This window comes from Lissotriton helveticus, chromosome 6, assembly GCF_964261635.1.
Source record: "Lissotriton helveticus chromosome 6, aLisHel1.1, whole genome shotgun sequence".
NCBI classification, from domain to species: Eukaryota; Metazoa; Chordata; class Amphibia; order Caudata; family Salamandridae; genus Lissotriton; species Lissotriton helveticus.
The window spans coordinates 1,890,100,237-1,890,117,340 of record NC_136067.1 but is presented as its reverse complement, the minus strand read 5'-3'; the positions used below and the strand labels follow the sequence as shown (position 1 = coordinate 1,890,117,340).

Genomic DNA, 17,104 nt, shown 5'->3' with positions numbered 1-17,104 from the left:
AGAGTTTGGGTTTGCATGATGTAGCCTTTCATGTTCAGAGTTGACCTCTGCTATGTTTGTGTGTCCAGCTGGAGTCACTGTTGCTGCAGTCTCTTAGAGCTGTTTGGCAGTGCTAAGAACCGAGTGAAGGGTTGGTTCTTGAAGTGAGTAATATTTATTTGTTAAGGTTATCCTCTTTTACACTGCCGTTTCCAAAGATAGACTCGCCATGGCCTATCCAAAGGAGAGCAGTCATGTTGGTTTGATCAAAGCTGTCCTCCAGATTGTGCTGCTCTGTAGGGGTTCGAGGTCGGGTTGGTCAGTGGAGGGCGCCAGGTCGCATAGCTGAGAGCAGGCCGTCAGGGTATATTGTCGAGAACAGAGACCCCAGGTGGGCTGTTGAAAGAAGAACCAAGGTGGGGAGGGGTAAGGTTTATTAGAGGGCTAGCGCTTGCAAACCTAGATTGATTAAAAGAAGGGTCTCTCTTTAGTTCACTTGAAAGGAGGGCCATTTGATTGCTCAAGGTTAAGTGATTTTGGGAGGGCTAAAAAGACTGTTTGAGATCCTATTAATTTCTCAATTGTACGTGAACTGAGAAACCTGTTGGTATTGTTTTTTCCCCCAAAATTGTTAGCAATCGGTAGTATATTATGTTTTAATGCATTGGACATCGATTTGTGAAGGTTTCCAGAAAATAAAAACATCCTGCACATTTTTGACATTTTCTTATGCAGCACATTTGCTCACGTTGTGAAATTAAATAACCTGGCCACATAGTCTTTCAACTGGTGGTGCCGTTCTTCTTTGATATTCGTAAGACGCCGTCGTTTGTTATTACCTTTCAGACCAATTGAAGCCGTCTTTGTGTGGAACTAAATCAAGCTATTTGTTTAACTTTCTTAACAATAAAGAAGTTCCGTTTTTTCTTGCAATGATTATTAGTTGTTGTCGTTCCACGCTGTTGAGTCATTTAAATGTCGCTGCATCTTAAGGTTTCTGAGGCACACACTAAAAAAACCGAGCGGGCTGCTTAAGCAAAAAAAAACGGAAGTCAGGCACTTTTGCCTGAGACGGGGGCGGGGCCTGCAATCCGGCAGGAAGTCCCGCCCGCCGCCGCCGAGGAAGAAGTGGAGCCGGCCGACTGATGGCCTCTCCGCAGCCCGGGGCTCCCAGGTGCTGGAGGGAGCCCCGGAAGTGAAGTCCTGCCCCCTGGTACCAGCGCTGCCGTAGATGAGACACTGAACACGCCGAAAGAGCCCGGTAAGTGGTGGGTGGGTGGGTGGGTGAAGGGGGGTGGGGGTGGACGCGCGTGTGTCTGTGCGTGTGCCTGTGTGTGTGCGCGTGGGTTTGCGTGTGTGTATGCAGTGTGTGTGTGCCTGCGTATGGCTGTGTATATGCGCATGCGTGAGTGTAGAGTGTTTGCACAAGGGAATGAGGCAGGAGAGGGGCACGGCGCCGTGCGCGCTCACGAGGTCAAAACTGAGCAGATCTGCGCTCGTGCACCCTCTCCTGTCCACATTCCCAAAAACGGGTGACATTAGTTGTCGAAGCAGACTGCAATCAATGCTTACGCATTGAATGCAGGTCGTGCTTCGACCTAAACATAACATCCTGGAAATAGCGAACACTTTTAGAGAAGGCAAGATTCAGTAAAATAAGCGAAATATAAGCAGGAACTAAATCGCTGATGGATTAGCCTAACAGGTTTTACACTCATGGTAAGAAATGGGGTCGATTTTTTGTCAGTAAAGTTAAGGAGATGAATATGGGGCTCGATAGGATCTCTTTGCTATGTCCACTTTGAATAACTACCAGGTCTGAGACCGAGAGAAACCCAGCCCACCTAAAGCCCTGCCTGCACTGTCGAGAGAGAGCCAGGCAAAGATAGGTTTGGGCAAAATGGCTCACAGACTGAGGGACAGGGGTCCTTCTGGGACTATGAACATGACTTTGGCAGAGGGGAGCGGGGGGGGGAGCGGGGGGGGGGGGGTGGGGGGGTAGTTGGGGGAGGGGGCGGGGACAGTAGAGAGGCCCGGGAGTATACATTTATAGACTCACAAGAGCACTGCGTCATTCGCATTTTGTATGTAACGTTATACTGATAATAGTAGAGAATCTGGATAATACACAACATCAGCGAAACCCTTGTCAGATTTGTTTGTGTGTCTTGAAATGAGCATAATCTCTATGTTGTTGGAGTAACTACATTGTTTGCGGGATTCACTAATTTATAATATGATTCCCACCCACTGAATGATGCACTCTGAATGCAAGCTATATGGAGACTATGCCTGGGTGGTAAATTTCTTTCCGCTCACGAAAATTGCGACAATTTGACATTTTCGTGTTCCGCGCAGAGCGCGAAAATGTAAAAACTTTCGCAATCTGCTGCGAAACTGAAGTTTTTTTTGCTCGCGCTTTAAAAATGCGTTCTCGCACGCGCACTAGCATCCCTGCGTTCGAAGACGAGTTTTTCTATGTTGGATTGTTGGTAGCCGGTCGCGCTATCCCGCGTGAGTTTGCAATCGCAAACACGTCATTCGAGACCTGGAACAGGAAATAAGCATCGCAAGCGGGCGAGACAAGTGAAAACAAGATGGCGACCGCATGGGCAAGTTGACGAGACATTTTTCAACGCGATCACGCAGAAAATATCGCGAACAGGGAGGGGAAAAAACTTCTGCGTCTTTGCGATATTTCTGCATGTTTGCGGAGATTTTTGAAATTTTCGCGATAATTTGTGAAAGTGAATTTCGCAAATTCCGCAAATTCCGCCCACCCCTAATGGAGACGCGTCAGTAGGATGAGAGGTTTTTGACACTTTGTTTTTCTTCCATTTTCCTTACTGTCTTCGAATGGAGCATTTGTTATTAGAAAGGTTTTTGGAGTACCAGAACACACAAGGATGCGAGTTTTAGTTGGTGCATAAATATCCCATCATTTTCCAGAAATGTAAAGGAGTCGGATAGGAGGGTGTTAACCTCAGATACAGAGGTGGCAGGGCGAGAGAGGAGTTCAAACTTTAGGTTGCCAATGGAGAAGTCTTTCAAGGATCTGAAAGATTGTAGTTTTCTTTTGGGTTGACTTTCCTGTTTTGGCTGCATTGTAAGCAGGATAATAAGGATGGTGAAGTTGTCGATCTAGTCTAGTGGTATGAGTGCCTTTCACTAGATGGTTGTCAATGTCGAAAAAAGAGGTTGAGGATGTGGCCTATTTTCAGCGTGTTGGTTGGGTGACAAGCTGCACAGCCCTGAATGTGCTGAGCAGGGTGTCTTGTTTTTTGTGCGCTTGAGTTGTCTGTGAGGCTAAAGTCGCCATGGGTGGTGTGAGTGTCAGACGGAGAACAGAGTATTCATCTATGTAGTCCTTATTCTGTCGAGGGGGCATGTAAATGATGTGGTAAGTCGAAAACGGAGTTGTAGAGAGTGGTACGTGCATGTAAGGGGCTTCGTGGAATTAAATCTAACTTGACTATCTGTCGTTCAGGGCCAGGAGGACTTATGGATGACGGCAAGGCCTGTTTAGTCTCTTAAGAGTGATCTTTAAGCTGGATGCTGTGCTGTGGAAACAGGTAATCTAAGATGTGACATGGAAGAGTGTTAAGGCTGTGATGTGATCAAGGATGCAATGTCTAGATCTACGGAGTCCTGCACAGCATTTGTTGATCAGCATAAGATAGAGTGTGCGTTTTATAGTTTGCGAGCGTAGTGGTTACTCGGATGTGTTTGAGGTTGGGTCTATGTTCTGTAAGGATGACATGAGAATTTGTTTGGTAGATGTGTGTGAATACACCACAAAACATGCTGCAAACTGCTTGGTACAGATACGTAACATGAACTGTGGAACCCATGCTGTGCATAGAGTGAAATATTGACAACAACAAGGGGCCCCAAATCAGTCAGCAGGGGACCTCGGGGAACATACTTTGTTTAAGCAACAGTGGTCCCATGCATTCAAGAATTACGTACAGCAATAAATATAGACAGAATCGATCTATATTAGGAGCGACATGTCCAGCCGGACAGAGGTCTTTCAAGTTTACTCAATAAACAATTAATCCATACAAAGCGAATACCTTCCACAATTTCACCCAGTGTGGTACACAAGCCTGTGCCCAACACTAACAGATCCAGTACAGAAGGTAGATTTAAAAAGCAAAGAAGGGCTTTTTAAGGCAAACAAACGTTTTCTGTTTAAATTCAGTTGTACAGAAATGTCAAAACAACACCATTACATTACATAGAAATCAAGTTTTGTATTAGGTGCTATACAAGTCGACGGCGTTTTGGACCCCCTATTTGATCGTGGGGACCATCATCAGGACATTCAGTTAATGCCTTAACGTTAATTAGCCTCTAATTGCCTATAGAAGGAAAAGGGAAATATATACATTTAGATACAGAATTTTCAGAATTTTTTAAACAAGTGACTTGTAGTAAATCGTGCACCCATTCGCTTTATTTGCATGTGAATTACGTCGTAAGTGATGAGTTCAGGCGTGCATATACGTGGCAATGCAACAGGGGCAGTGCCGCGGATTTGGCCATGCTGGCAGTGTACATGTTACACTTGCCGGTGTTCAAGTGTCCGTGGCGGATAATGCACATACATCCTGCTGCGAGGTGCCGGCTATTCGGGTTTATGAACAGTGAGGTGCGAGCGGTTACCAGGGAAGGGTTTCCGTGACTACAACATGTGGGAATTGGAGAATAGTGCCTATGTTGAGGGAGGCGAGGCGAAAGGGGCTGTGCAGAGTGTAAGCATCATGTGCTTATCGTCGTGGAGGAGCTGGCTTACCAGGGAAATCCACTGGAACTTGGCCGAAAGGAATTTAACCTATATTCGGTAGAGCAGCCCTAGAAAAGGAAGGGTAATTAAGGGACTGCGGAAATAATTAATTAATGAACTGTGGCCGAGTGAGCGCGAGTGGACGTGCACAGCTTCTTACCAGGATCGAGCGCGAGTATCCGCGTTACAATATCTTAATCCGACGGAGCCTTGGGAAAACCTGTCGGAAAACGCAGGGCATCAGGGATTTGCATTCAAAGTCAGTTCGATGGAAAAGAGATACGGGCAGCTGGTAACTTACCGGGTTAGTCGGCGTTTCAGTGTGCTCCCTGGCGTGCTCGGGTGAGGAAGTGAGGAGTAAAAAATAAGTGAAGTGGAGCTGATTGGTCGATGACGGTGAGGTGTTCCAGGCCATAGAAATAGATTATGGGCACATACTCCGCGGCCATCTTGGGGGAGATAGCTTATAATAAAACACGACGGTAGTGCATAATGTGAAGTGCAAGTGACTAATATTTAAAAACCATAAGGATACAAATGATCGAAAAAATTACAGAAAGGAAAACATGAATGACTCAGTGCCAAGACCATGATAGTTGGAGTTCAAGGTAGCGGATCGGATATTAGATTAAGGCAGTCCATTCCTCCTGCAGGTTCAATCCAGAGTTCAGACTGTCAGTTTTCAAAATCCATTTGAGCTCTTCTCTGTTGAGCATACGTGTCAAGTCGCCGCCCCTGGGTGGGATGATGACTTGCGTGATCACAGTCCAACGGATTTCATTTTCCGTGTGCCCTTTATTGACAAAATGTTCGACCAGAGGGGCATTGGGTGTTCTACATCGGATCCGACTTCGATGTTGAGATATCCTCAGCTTGATTTTCTGCTTAGTTTGGCCCGCATAAATTAAGTCGCAAGGGCAAAGGATGGCATAGATGATATTACAACTGTTACAATTGGTGAAAGTTCTCAATTCATTTCTCACTCCTTTATATACAAACATACAAACAAACTCTTTACCATCTACTGAATAGTCACATACAACACATGTCCCACACTTGGAGTGGCTTCGGAGAGGTGGTAGTAGCCAATGATCATGGAGTGTGGTATTTTTCGCATTTGCAGGAGGCAAGGCCGCCCTTACTAGCTGATCTTTAAGATTTTTTGTTTTTCCGAGACCGAGAGAAACCCAGCCCACCTAAAGCCCTGCCTGCACTGTCGAGAGAGAGCCAGGCAAAGATAGGTTTGGGCAAAATGGCTCACAGACTGAGGGACAGGGGTCCTTCTGGGACTATGAACAGGACTTTGGCAGAGGGGAGCGGGGGGGGTGGGGGGGTAGTTGGGGGAGGGGGCGGGGACAGTAGAGAGGCCCGGGAGTATACATTTATAGACTCACAAAAGCACTGCGTCATTCGCATTTTGTATGTAACGTTATACTGATAATAGTAGAGAATCTGGATAATACACAACATCAGCGAAACCCTTGTCAGATTTGTTTGTGTGTCTTGAAATGAGCATAATCTCTATGTTGTTGGAGTAACTACATTGTTTGCGGGATTCACTAATTTATAATATGATTCCCACCCACTGAATGATGCACTCTGAATGCAAGCTATATGGAGACTATGCCTGGGCGGTAAATTTCTTTCCGCTCACGAAAATTGCGACAATTTGACATTTTCGTGTTCCGCGCAGAGCGCGAAAATGTAAAAACTTTCGCAATCTGCTGCGAAACTGAAGTTTTTTTTGCTCGCGCTTTAAAAATGCGTTCTCGCACGCGCACTAGCATCCCTGCGTTCGAAGACGAGTTTTTCTATGTTGGATTGTTGGTAGCCGGTCGCGCTATCCCGCGTGAGTTTGCAATCGCAAACACGTCATTCGAGACCTGGAACAGGAAGGAACAGGAAATAAGCATCGCAAGCGGGCGAGACAAGTGAAAACAAGATGGCGACCGCATGGGCAAGTTGACGAGACATTTTTCAACGCGATCACGCAGAAAATATCGCGAACAGGGAGGGGAAAAAACTTCTGCGTCTTTGCGATATTTCTGCATGTTTGCGGAGATTTTTGAAATTTTCGCGATAATTTGTGAAAGTGAATTTCGCAAATTCCGCAAATTCCGCCCACCCCTAATGGAGACGCGTCAGTAGGATGAGAGGTTTTTGACACTTTGTTTTTCTTCCATTTTCCTTACTGTCTTCGAATGGAGCATTTGTTATTAGAAAAGTTTTTGGAGTACCAGAACACACAAGGATGCGAGTTTTAGTTGGTGCATAAATATCCCATCATTTTCCAGAAATGTAAAGGAGTCGGATAGGAGGGTGTTAACCTCAGATGCAGAGGTGGCAGGGCGAGAGAGGAGTTCAAACTTTAGGTTGCCAATGGAGAAGTCTTTCAAGGATCTGAAAGATTGTCGTTTTCTTTTGGGTTGACTTTCCTGTTTTGGCTGCATTGTAAGCAGGATAATAAGGATGGTGAAGTTGTCGATCTAGTCTAGTGGTATGAGTGCCTTTCACTAGATGGTTGTCAATGTCGAAAAAAGAGGTTGAGGATGTGGCCTATTTTCAGCGTGTTGGTTGGGTGACAAGCTGCACAGCCCTGAATGTGCTGAGCAGGGTGTCTTGTTTTTTGTGCGCTTGAGTTGTCTGTGAGGCTAAAGTCGCCATGGGTGGTGTGAGTGTCAGACGGAGAACAGAGTATTCATCTATGTAGTCCTTATTCTGTCGAGGGGGCATGTAAATGATGTGGTAAGTCGAAAACGGAGTTGTAGAGAGTGGTACGTGCATGTAAGGGGCTTCGTGGAATTAAATCTAACTTGACTATCTGTCGTTCAGGGCCAGGAGGACTTATGGATGACGGCAAGGCCTGTTTAGTCTCTTAAGAGTGATCTTTAAGCTGGATGCTGTGCTGTGGAAACAGGTAATCTAAGATGTGACATGGAAGAGTGTTAAGGCTGTGATGTGATCAGGGCTGCAATGTCTAGATCTACGGAGTCCTGCACAGCATTTGTTGATCAGCATAAGATAGAGTGTGCGTTTTATAGTTTGCGAGCGTAGTGGTTACTCGGATGTGTTTGAGGTTGGGTCTATGTTCTGTAAGGGTGGCATGAGAATTTGTTTGGTAGATGTGTGTGAATCCACCACAAAACATGCTGCAAACTGCTTGGTACAGATACGTAACATGAACTGTGGAACCCATGCTGTGCATAGAGTGAAATATTGACAACAACAAGGGGCCCCAAATCAGTCAGCAGGGGACCTCGGGGAACATACTTTGTTTAAGCAACAGTGGTCCCATGCATTCAAGAATTACGTACAGCAATAAATATAGACAGAATCGATCTATATTAGGAGCGACATGTCCAGCCGGACAGAGGTCTTTCAAGTTTACTCAATAAACAATTAATCTATACAAAGCGAATACCTTCCACAATTTCACCCAGTGTGGTACACAAGCCTGTGCCCAACACTAACAGATCCAGTACAGAAGGTAGATTTAAAAAGCAAAGAAGGGCTTTTTAAGGCAAACAAACCTTTTCTGTTTAAATTCAGTTGTACAGAAATGTCAAAACAACACCATTACATTACATAGAAATCAAGTTTTGTATTAGTGCTATACAAGTCGACGGCGTTTTGGACCCCCTATTTGATCGTGGGGACCATCATCAGGACATTCAGTTAATGCCTTAACGTTAATTAGCCTCTAATTGCCTATAGAAGGAAAAGGGAAATATATACATTTAGATACAGAATTTTCAGAATTTTTTAAACAAGTGACTTGTAGTAAATCGTGCACCCATTCGCTTTATTTGCATGTGAATTACGTCGTAAGTGACGAGTTCAGGCGTGCATATACGTGGCAATGCGACAGGGGCAGTGCCGCGGATTTGGCCATGCTGGCAGTGTACATGTTACACTTGCCGGTGTTCAAGTGTCCGTGGCGGATAATGCGCATACATCCTGCTGCGAGGTGCCGGCTATTCGGGTTTATGAACATTGAGGTGCGAGCGGTTACCAGGGAAGGGTTTCCGTGACTACAACATGTGGGAATTGGAGAATAGTGCCTATGTTGAGGGAGGCGAGGCGAAAGGGGCTGTGCAGAGTGTAAGCATCATGTGCTTATCGTCGTGGAGGAGCTGGCTTACCAGGGAAATCCACTGGAACTTGGCCGAAAGGAATTTAACCTATATTCGGTAGAGCAGCCCTAGAAAAGGAAGGGTAACTAAGGGACTGCGGAAATAATTCATTAATGAACTGTGGCCGAGTGAGCGCGAGTGGACGTGCACAGCTTCTTACCAGGATCGAGCGCGAGTATCCGCGTTACAATATCTTAATCCGACGGAGCCTTGGGAAAACCTGTCGGAAAACGCAGGGCATCAGGGATTTGCATTCAAAGTCAGTTCGATGGAAAAGAGATACGGGCAGCTGGTAACTTACCGGGTTAGTCGGCGTTTCAGTGTGCTCCCTGGCGTGTTCGGGTGAGGAAGTGAGGAGTGAAAAATAAGTGAAGTGGAGCTGATTGGTCGATGACGGTGAGGTGTTCCAGGCCATAGAAATAGATGATGGGCACATACTCCGCGGCCATCTTGGGGGAGATAGCTTATAATAAAACACGACGGTAGTGCATAATGTGAAGTGCAAGTGACTAATATTTAAAAACCATAAGGATACAAATGATCGAAAAAATTACAGAAAGGAAAACATGAATGACTCAGTGCCAAGACCATGATAGTTGGAGTTCAAGGTAGCGGATCGGATATTAGATTAAGGCAGTCCATTCCTCCTGCAGGTTCAATCCAGAGTTCAGACTGTCAGTTTTCAAAATCCATTTGAGCTCTTCTCTGTTGAGCATACGTGTCAAGTCGCCGCCCCTGGGTGGGATGATGACTTGCGTGATCACAGTCCAACGGATTTCATTTTCCGTGTGCCCTTTATTGACAAAATGTTCGACCAGAGGGGCATTGGGTGTTCTACATCGGATCCGACTTCGATGTTGAGATATCCTCAGCTTGATTTTCTGCTTAGTTTGGCCCGCATAAATTAAGTCGCAAGGGCAAAGGATGGCATAGATGATATTACAACTGTTACAATTGGTGAAAGTTCTCAATTCATTTCTCACTCCTTTATATACAAACTCTTTACCATCTACTGAATAGTCACATACAACACATGTCCCACACTTGGAGTGGCCTCGGAGAGGTGGTAGTAGCCAATGATCATGGAGTGTGGTGTTTTTCGCATTTGCAGGAGGCAAGGCCGCCCTTACTAGCTGATCTTTAAGATTTTTGTTTTTCTTAAAGGCAAAGAGGGGAGTATCCCAATTAAGTGGCCCTGAGTTCAGTATGTGCCAGTTCCTTTTTATGCTCTGTTTGACACGATTGGAAATGGATGAGAAAGTGGTCACACATACCATCTTATCGGGGGATTGTTTGGGTTTAGGCTCCAAAAGGGTCTCTCGGGGACAGTACCAGGCTCTTTTCATAGAATTTTTGATTAGTCGCCTGGGATAGCCTCTAGTTCTAAGTTTGTCAAATAGAATATTGGCCTCACTGAAATAGTCCTCTTTTTTGAAGCAATTTCTCCTGAGTCTGAGGAATTGTGAGTATGGCAAGCTTGTCCCTCAGGGCCCTGGGGTGACAGCTGTCATAACTGAGCAGGGTATTTCTTTCCGTCGGTTTGCGGAAAAGGGATGTGTACAATCCCCCATCTTGGTGTTGAATAGTGAGATCTAGAAAGGAAATGTTATGCTTATTGTGGGTCAGGGTGAATGTCAGGCCATTACAATTGTTATTGAGCCAGTGTACGAGTCCAGGGAGATCATCAATTGATCCCCCCCCAGATGAGGAAGATGTTGTCTATGTAACGCTTCCAGGTGTGCAGCCCTTGGTGGAATGGGTTGCTGGTGGAGAGGACTGTGTTAGTCTCCAACCAGTCCATATAGAGGATCGCCAGGGTCGGGGCAAAAATGGCGCCCATAGACGTGCCTCGCACCTGCTGATAGTATTGTGAGTCATACATGAAGAAGTTCTGGGTGAGACAAATCTCTAGGAGTTGTACTATGAACAGAGTAGGAACCCTGTGAGGGCGTGATCGAGTATTCAGTATGCTTTCCATGACCAACAGTGAGTCTCTCTGGGGTATATTTGTATATAAAGACTCCACGTCAAGTGTACATAGAGTCTCATTTTCATAATTGTAGGGATGATTTTCGATAAGATTAATCATATGCATGCTGTCTCTGATGTAGCATTTGGTTACTGGCACAAAGTCCTTCAGGAAGAAATTGACATAATGGCCCAGTGGTTCTAACACAGACCCACAACCAGACACTATCGGTCTGCCCGGGGGGTTATCCAATCTTTTATGGATTTTGGGCAACGTATAGATAACAGGGGTTCTTGGGTTAGTGATGTTGAGAAAGTTGTGTTCATGCTTACTTATAAAGCCATTAGCCAGGGCTTCCGTGGTCAGGAGTTTGATCAGGGTTTGTATCTCTTTGGTAGGGTTGCACGGTAGTTTGCAATAATGGTCCTTGTTTGAGACTTGTCGTTGGAGCTCATCTTTATAGTTTCCAATATCCTGCAACACTATCCCCCCACCCTTATCAGCTGGTTTAATGATCAGCTTGGTATTGTTTTTAAGGGTGGTGATGGCAGATTTCTCTTCCAACGAGATATTATATGGTATGAAGAGATGGGTTTTCTCCAAATCAGAGTTTTCCTTCAGGATGACCTTTTCAAAGGTAACGATCTCCTTCGGGATCATGTTGGATGTGGGTGAAAAGGTTGAAGGAGGTCTAAAGGGTGTTACCACACTTTTGGGCTCCGAAGGATTAAGTTCAAAATAGGAGCGAAGTCTCAGTTTACGAGAAAAAAAAACATTAATTCGGACTGAAGGTCCAGAAAGTTAGGGTAGGTCGTGGGGACAAAGGATAACCCTTTGCGTAGAATGGATGACTCCTGACAGGAGAGGGTGTGACTAGATATATTAAAGATAGGGATGATGTCAGAAGTGGTGTTACTTGTTACCATTGGTAGAATTTATGTCCGGTCTGGCGTTCTCCCGGAGGATTGTGCCATCTCTGTTGCGGTTTTACCCTTCCTCTCTTTTGGGGTTCGGAGTTGCCTCTGGCTAAAAAATGGCTTTGGTTACGTGTCAGGCCGCTGGGTCCCTCACCAGGATCAGAACTATCAGATGATTCTGCTGACGAATCGGTGAATCCCACCACAGTGTTTCTTTTATTGAAACGCCCCCAGGGTCTTGGGGTTTGTTGGTGAGGGTTGAAATTACGGTTTGCGTAGAAATCTTTCTGTAGATAGTGGTAAATTCGTTCGAGAGTGAAAACTTTGATATCCTTCTTCACCTTATTGGACTTTTTATTTTGCTCAATGCGGTGGAATTACACTACCGTTTTTTCAATTTTTTCAAGTAGGGCCTTAGCGTCAGTAACCGTTTTATTATCAATTATTTGTTTCTCAAGATCTTTAATGATATCATCCAATTTTTTGAGTTCTTCAACTGCAGTTTCTATCCCAAGGACTAGCCAGTGCCTTGGACAGGTGGTGCCAATACTGCTAAAGCCCGTTATGTATTTAGGATTGTCAGTAAAAACCCCAGGGATATTTCTGACCTGTAGACCCAACGGAATAGTATTCGATTTCAAATATTGGGTGAGCATAAGTGTCATTAATTCTAGTTGTGCGTTTTTTTTCTTCTGTTTTTCTAGATCCTCAGACAGACTGGTACTACCAGTCGTATTGGGTTCATCTTGGTCAGTGAACAGGGAAGGACCTGCGCAAATCTTATTGATATATTCAATTGAATATAGGGGGGCTGAGTCAGACATTACCGTGAGACAAAAGGTTTAGGGGTGACAAAGTGTACAGAACCGCTCGTGCCAGGGTAGGGAGGCGAGCGAGCGACAGTGCATAGAGTGAAAAGCAGGACCCTGACCTCAAAAGTGGTGGCTTGCAAGAAGAGGCAGAAGATGCCTGGAAAAAAGTTTTTAAAAGTACTGTTTGTCCAGCCTGTGCTCCCTGGCAAGTTCAAATATCCAAAGTAATGCTTGGTAAAGCTGCGAATGGAAAAACAAGTAGCAGCTTTACATATGTCTGCTAATGGTATGCTTCATAGGAAAGCCACTGTGGATTCTTTTTTTGTGTTTCGAATGTGCTCAAAGAGTACCGGGAATGTATATTTGGTTTTGGCATAACATAAATAAATGCACCAGACAATCTATCTAACTACTGTAGCTTTGTAGATGGGGTTGCCAAGGTGTGGCTGAGCAAAGGCAACACAGAGTTTGCTTGGTTTTCCTATTACAAGACAATCTACACAGTACATAACAGCCCATCTAAAGTGTGCAAAGACCTTTCAACGACAGACTGTGGTTTTGGGGGGAAACAGATGGTAACTCAATAGTGATTGACATGGAAAGGCACAACAACTTTGGGTGAGGGCCTAGCACTACTTTTCCTTTGTGGATTAACCGCGGTACTCTTAAGAAAAGGGGTAGTGGGGTATGTAAATGTAAGTGTTTCGCGTTACACGCCTCTTCAGCACTTGCAGTGTGTACGCTGCTCAATACAAAGCTTCAAGAAAAGGAAGGCCGACACCCACGCACTCATAACTAGCAGAATGGAGTACGGAAACGGCCTCTATGCCGGGATCAACAAGTCTCTACTCCGCAAGCCCCAGACCATACAGAACACCACAGCCAGACTCGTCCTCGGCATGAACTCACCACCCAACACCTACGGAACCCCCACTGGCTCCCCGTTGAGAAGAGAGTCACTTTCAAGATACTCACCCACGCCCACAAATGCCTCCACAACACTGGACCCCAATACCTCAACTAGAGGATCTCCTTCCACGTACATAAGCGAAACCTCAGATCCGCCGACCTCGCCGAAACCCTGCGCTTCCGCAGAGCAAGAACAGGTGGAAGAACCTTCTCCTACATCGCAGCCAACACCTGAAACGTGCTCCCGCTCAACATCAGAAGTACCCCCTCCCTGAACATCTTCAGGAAGACACTCAAGACCTGGCTTTTCGACTGATAGGGAGCGGTGCAAACCCCTCCCCCCCTCCCCCGCCCAGCGCCATGAGACCCTCACAGGTGAGTAGCGTGCTTACAACTGCCGTGATTGATTGAAAGTGCAAAATGTTATCTCTAATGACAACGGAGAAGATGAAAGGCTCTTCTTGAGTGGAAGGCACCGAGATTACATTTTATAAATCTGACAAATCCAAAGGAAAAGGACTAAAAATAGGAAAGTGGCAACCCAGGCAAGCAAGGCTCTGAAGCAGAGACCCACAGGTCCTGCAATGAGACCCCCGAAGCAGAGGCCCACTGGTCCTGCGATGAGACCCCCGAAGCAGAGGCCCACTGGTCCTGCGATGAGACCCCCGAAGCAGAGGTCCACAGGTCCTGCAATGAGCCCACCCGAAGCAGAGGCTCACAGGTCCTGCAAAGAGACCCCCTGTTACTCTTCCGACCATGTGCTATTGAGAGCCTGAGAGGCCTCAAGTCCAGTGTGCACGAGGGCCAAGGTGGCACTGCTGGGAACTATGAGGTAAATAAGAGTTGTTCATGTTCCAGAGCAGCTGTTCCAAATGGCGCCAAAGGAAGAAGCTGGAGAGCTCTCACCACAAGATGACAATTAAGGCGATTTATTGCAATAAAAGGAACAGTGCACAGCAGTACGGTGCCCCCACGGCGCGGCTGTCTCAGGGTACACTCCATACACATCCCAGTTCAATGCAGGATATCCCATTACTTAAAGAAACACTGGGGTGTATCAGAGCCACCGAGATTCTCGAGCCGTCGCTTCTTACCCCACTGATGTGTGTGACAAAAAGCTCGTTATTATAAGTGGGGGGAAACCTGTGTGCGGAGGTATCCACCAGAGTAACCCGAGCACGAGGTACAAAATATGTACTCCAGATGCACACTTTTTCCCAGTTCTAAGGGCGAGACAAACGTTTTCAAGGTGTTCTCTGGCTCTTCAAACATGTTTTGACAAGCGAAGGTAGAACAAACATCTCTGCTTCTTTCCTTCTGAAAAGGTCTTGGCATGCACTCGGCTGACAAAGCGCTGAGGGCAAAGTCTGTAAATACTTAGGCATGACTGCTTTCATAACGTCCCAAAATTACGTGCTGCCCCAGGTGCTGAATTCATTTTACAATAGTAGCTGATCAAAGGGAGCTCCTTTTCGAAAACTCCGTCTCACCACAAGGTTATTTCCGGCTCTCCGATCCCTGTTGTTTTCATGGCGCAGGACCACAGAAAAAGCGATTTAAAGGAATGTATGAAGCGGAGGGCTTTTACTAACATTTACTTATATGGTGTGAAGCATGTGTTCATCATCCATGTACAATTTAAAACAGACCCCTTACGCTTCACGTCTCCAAAACCTGCTAAACACCGCCAGCTTTATTTTGGGAGCTTGACCAGGAGCAGTTTGAGAGAAGGCAAGGCAAGCAACCAGCATACCCAATGTTGATACCTTCAACAACCAACAAACCCTCCAGTCCCAATCACACACTAGACGTAATATTCACCTCCACAGGGTATGTCTCGGTGAGCAAAAGCTTCCCAGACATCTGGAGGGATCGAAACATCATTAAGTTCAAGATCAACATACCAACCTATAACACGCTAAGACCGCTACTGCCATAAAGAACACATCTGCATACAGAAACTGGAAAAAACTGAACCTCCAACAATTTCGTCCCACAGCGAAAAAATACCAATCAATATCTGACCTCAGGATATACTCACCCTCTAAAACTGGATCTAGCCAACCAGAACCAATAAAGATCTACTAGAGTTAACCCCAAGACGAACAGCACAAGAATTAATGATAAGATCAGAAAAAATAAAATGCAACTTAACATCCTATAACGCAAGTGGGAGAAAACAAGGGAAGAAAAGATACTCTTTGTGCAACACTATAAGAACATAGAAATGTTCTTAAAAGTTGAAAATATAGAAAACTACCTTGAGTAAAAAGCAAACATTCCTCTTAAGCACGAGTGTCCCACTGTAATGATGGACAACACCAATATGTACGATATCATCAAAGCAAGCAGTCTATCAGGACCCCCCCCAGACCCATGCCCCAAAACATTTTCAGAGATATCCTTCGTGCAACCAGTGTGGGTATGTAACTAGAATCTTACTTAACAAGTCCTTGGACTCCTTGGACCTAGGATCTTTTATAACTAAGATAAAAACCCTTTTGCACTAGAATACTCTTTAAGAAGATGAATGTAGACCCATCTGATTCATCAAACTACAGACCAGCCTCATTCCTAGGTAAACTATACTAAAGAGTAGTTTTGTTTCTCAACTTGCCTGTTTTACTAAGGAGAATAGCTTGATATTGATCAACAACCTGGACTGAGAAAAGGTAGAGGCAAAGTCAGTTTTCATGTCTACATAGGATGATATAAACCCAAAAGTGGCTTACTGATTCAGGAAGTATCTGCAGTGTTTGACACTGTTCACTACCAAATGCTGTGGCACAGACTCCGTCATCACAGAATATGCAAAAATACCTGAAATGAAATGAATTGCCAATGTTATGTTATGTTAAAATCACTTATTAAGCGCACGTACACCAAATGGTTTCCTGGTGCTAGAGTCATGGCGAGGCAGGGGGTTGGCTTAGTCATCATACGCCTGGGAAAACAGCCAGGTCTTAAGCTGTTTTCTTAACTGTGCATAAGAAGTCAAAGACCTCATCTCCACAGGGAGGGAGTTCCAGAATTGTGGGGCCAAAACTGCAAACCTTAAACTACCATGCTTCTTATGTTTGAAGGAGGGGGTTGCCAACAGGCTCAGATGGGAAGACCTCAGGTCTCGAGATGGAATGTAGCGTTGAAGCTGGACTATTGCCTTAAAGAGCTTTAAAAATAGTGCATCCCATCTTAAAGGCACAGCGCTTGACCACTGGGAGCCAATGGAGGCTTTTCATAAGTGGCCTAACGTGATGCCACTTGGGTTGGTGAAAAATCAGTCTGGCAGCTTGGTTCTGAACCAACTGAAGGCATCTCAGTTGGTACCCCGTGATGCCCACATACAATGAGTTGGCATAGTCCAGTCGGGAGATTACCAAGGCTAGAATGACTAGGGTCAGAGCTTCCCTACTCAAGAATCTGCTAATCTTCTTTATTTTCCGAAGTTGGAAAAAGCAGGCAGAAACAACTGAACTGATCTGGGCTTTCATGGACAGGTCATTACTGATTACTATACCCAAACTTTTGGTAGCGTCTGCCGGCATGGGGGAATTGCCCAGTGAGGGGGGCCAGAAGTTGGAGTGCCATGAATTGGC

At 45.4% G+C, this 17,104-nt stretch overlaps 1 protein-coding gene across 2 annotated transcripts in view; it reads right to left on the bottom strand.

Annotated features, from left to right (window-relative positions):
- DISP1 (dispatched RND transporter family member 1) overlaps window positions 1-17,104 on the bottom strand; it is a 659,288-nt gene that overhangs the window by 434,339 nt on the left and 207,845 nt on the right. The window lies entirely within an intron of this gene.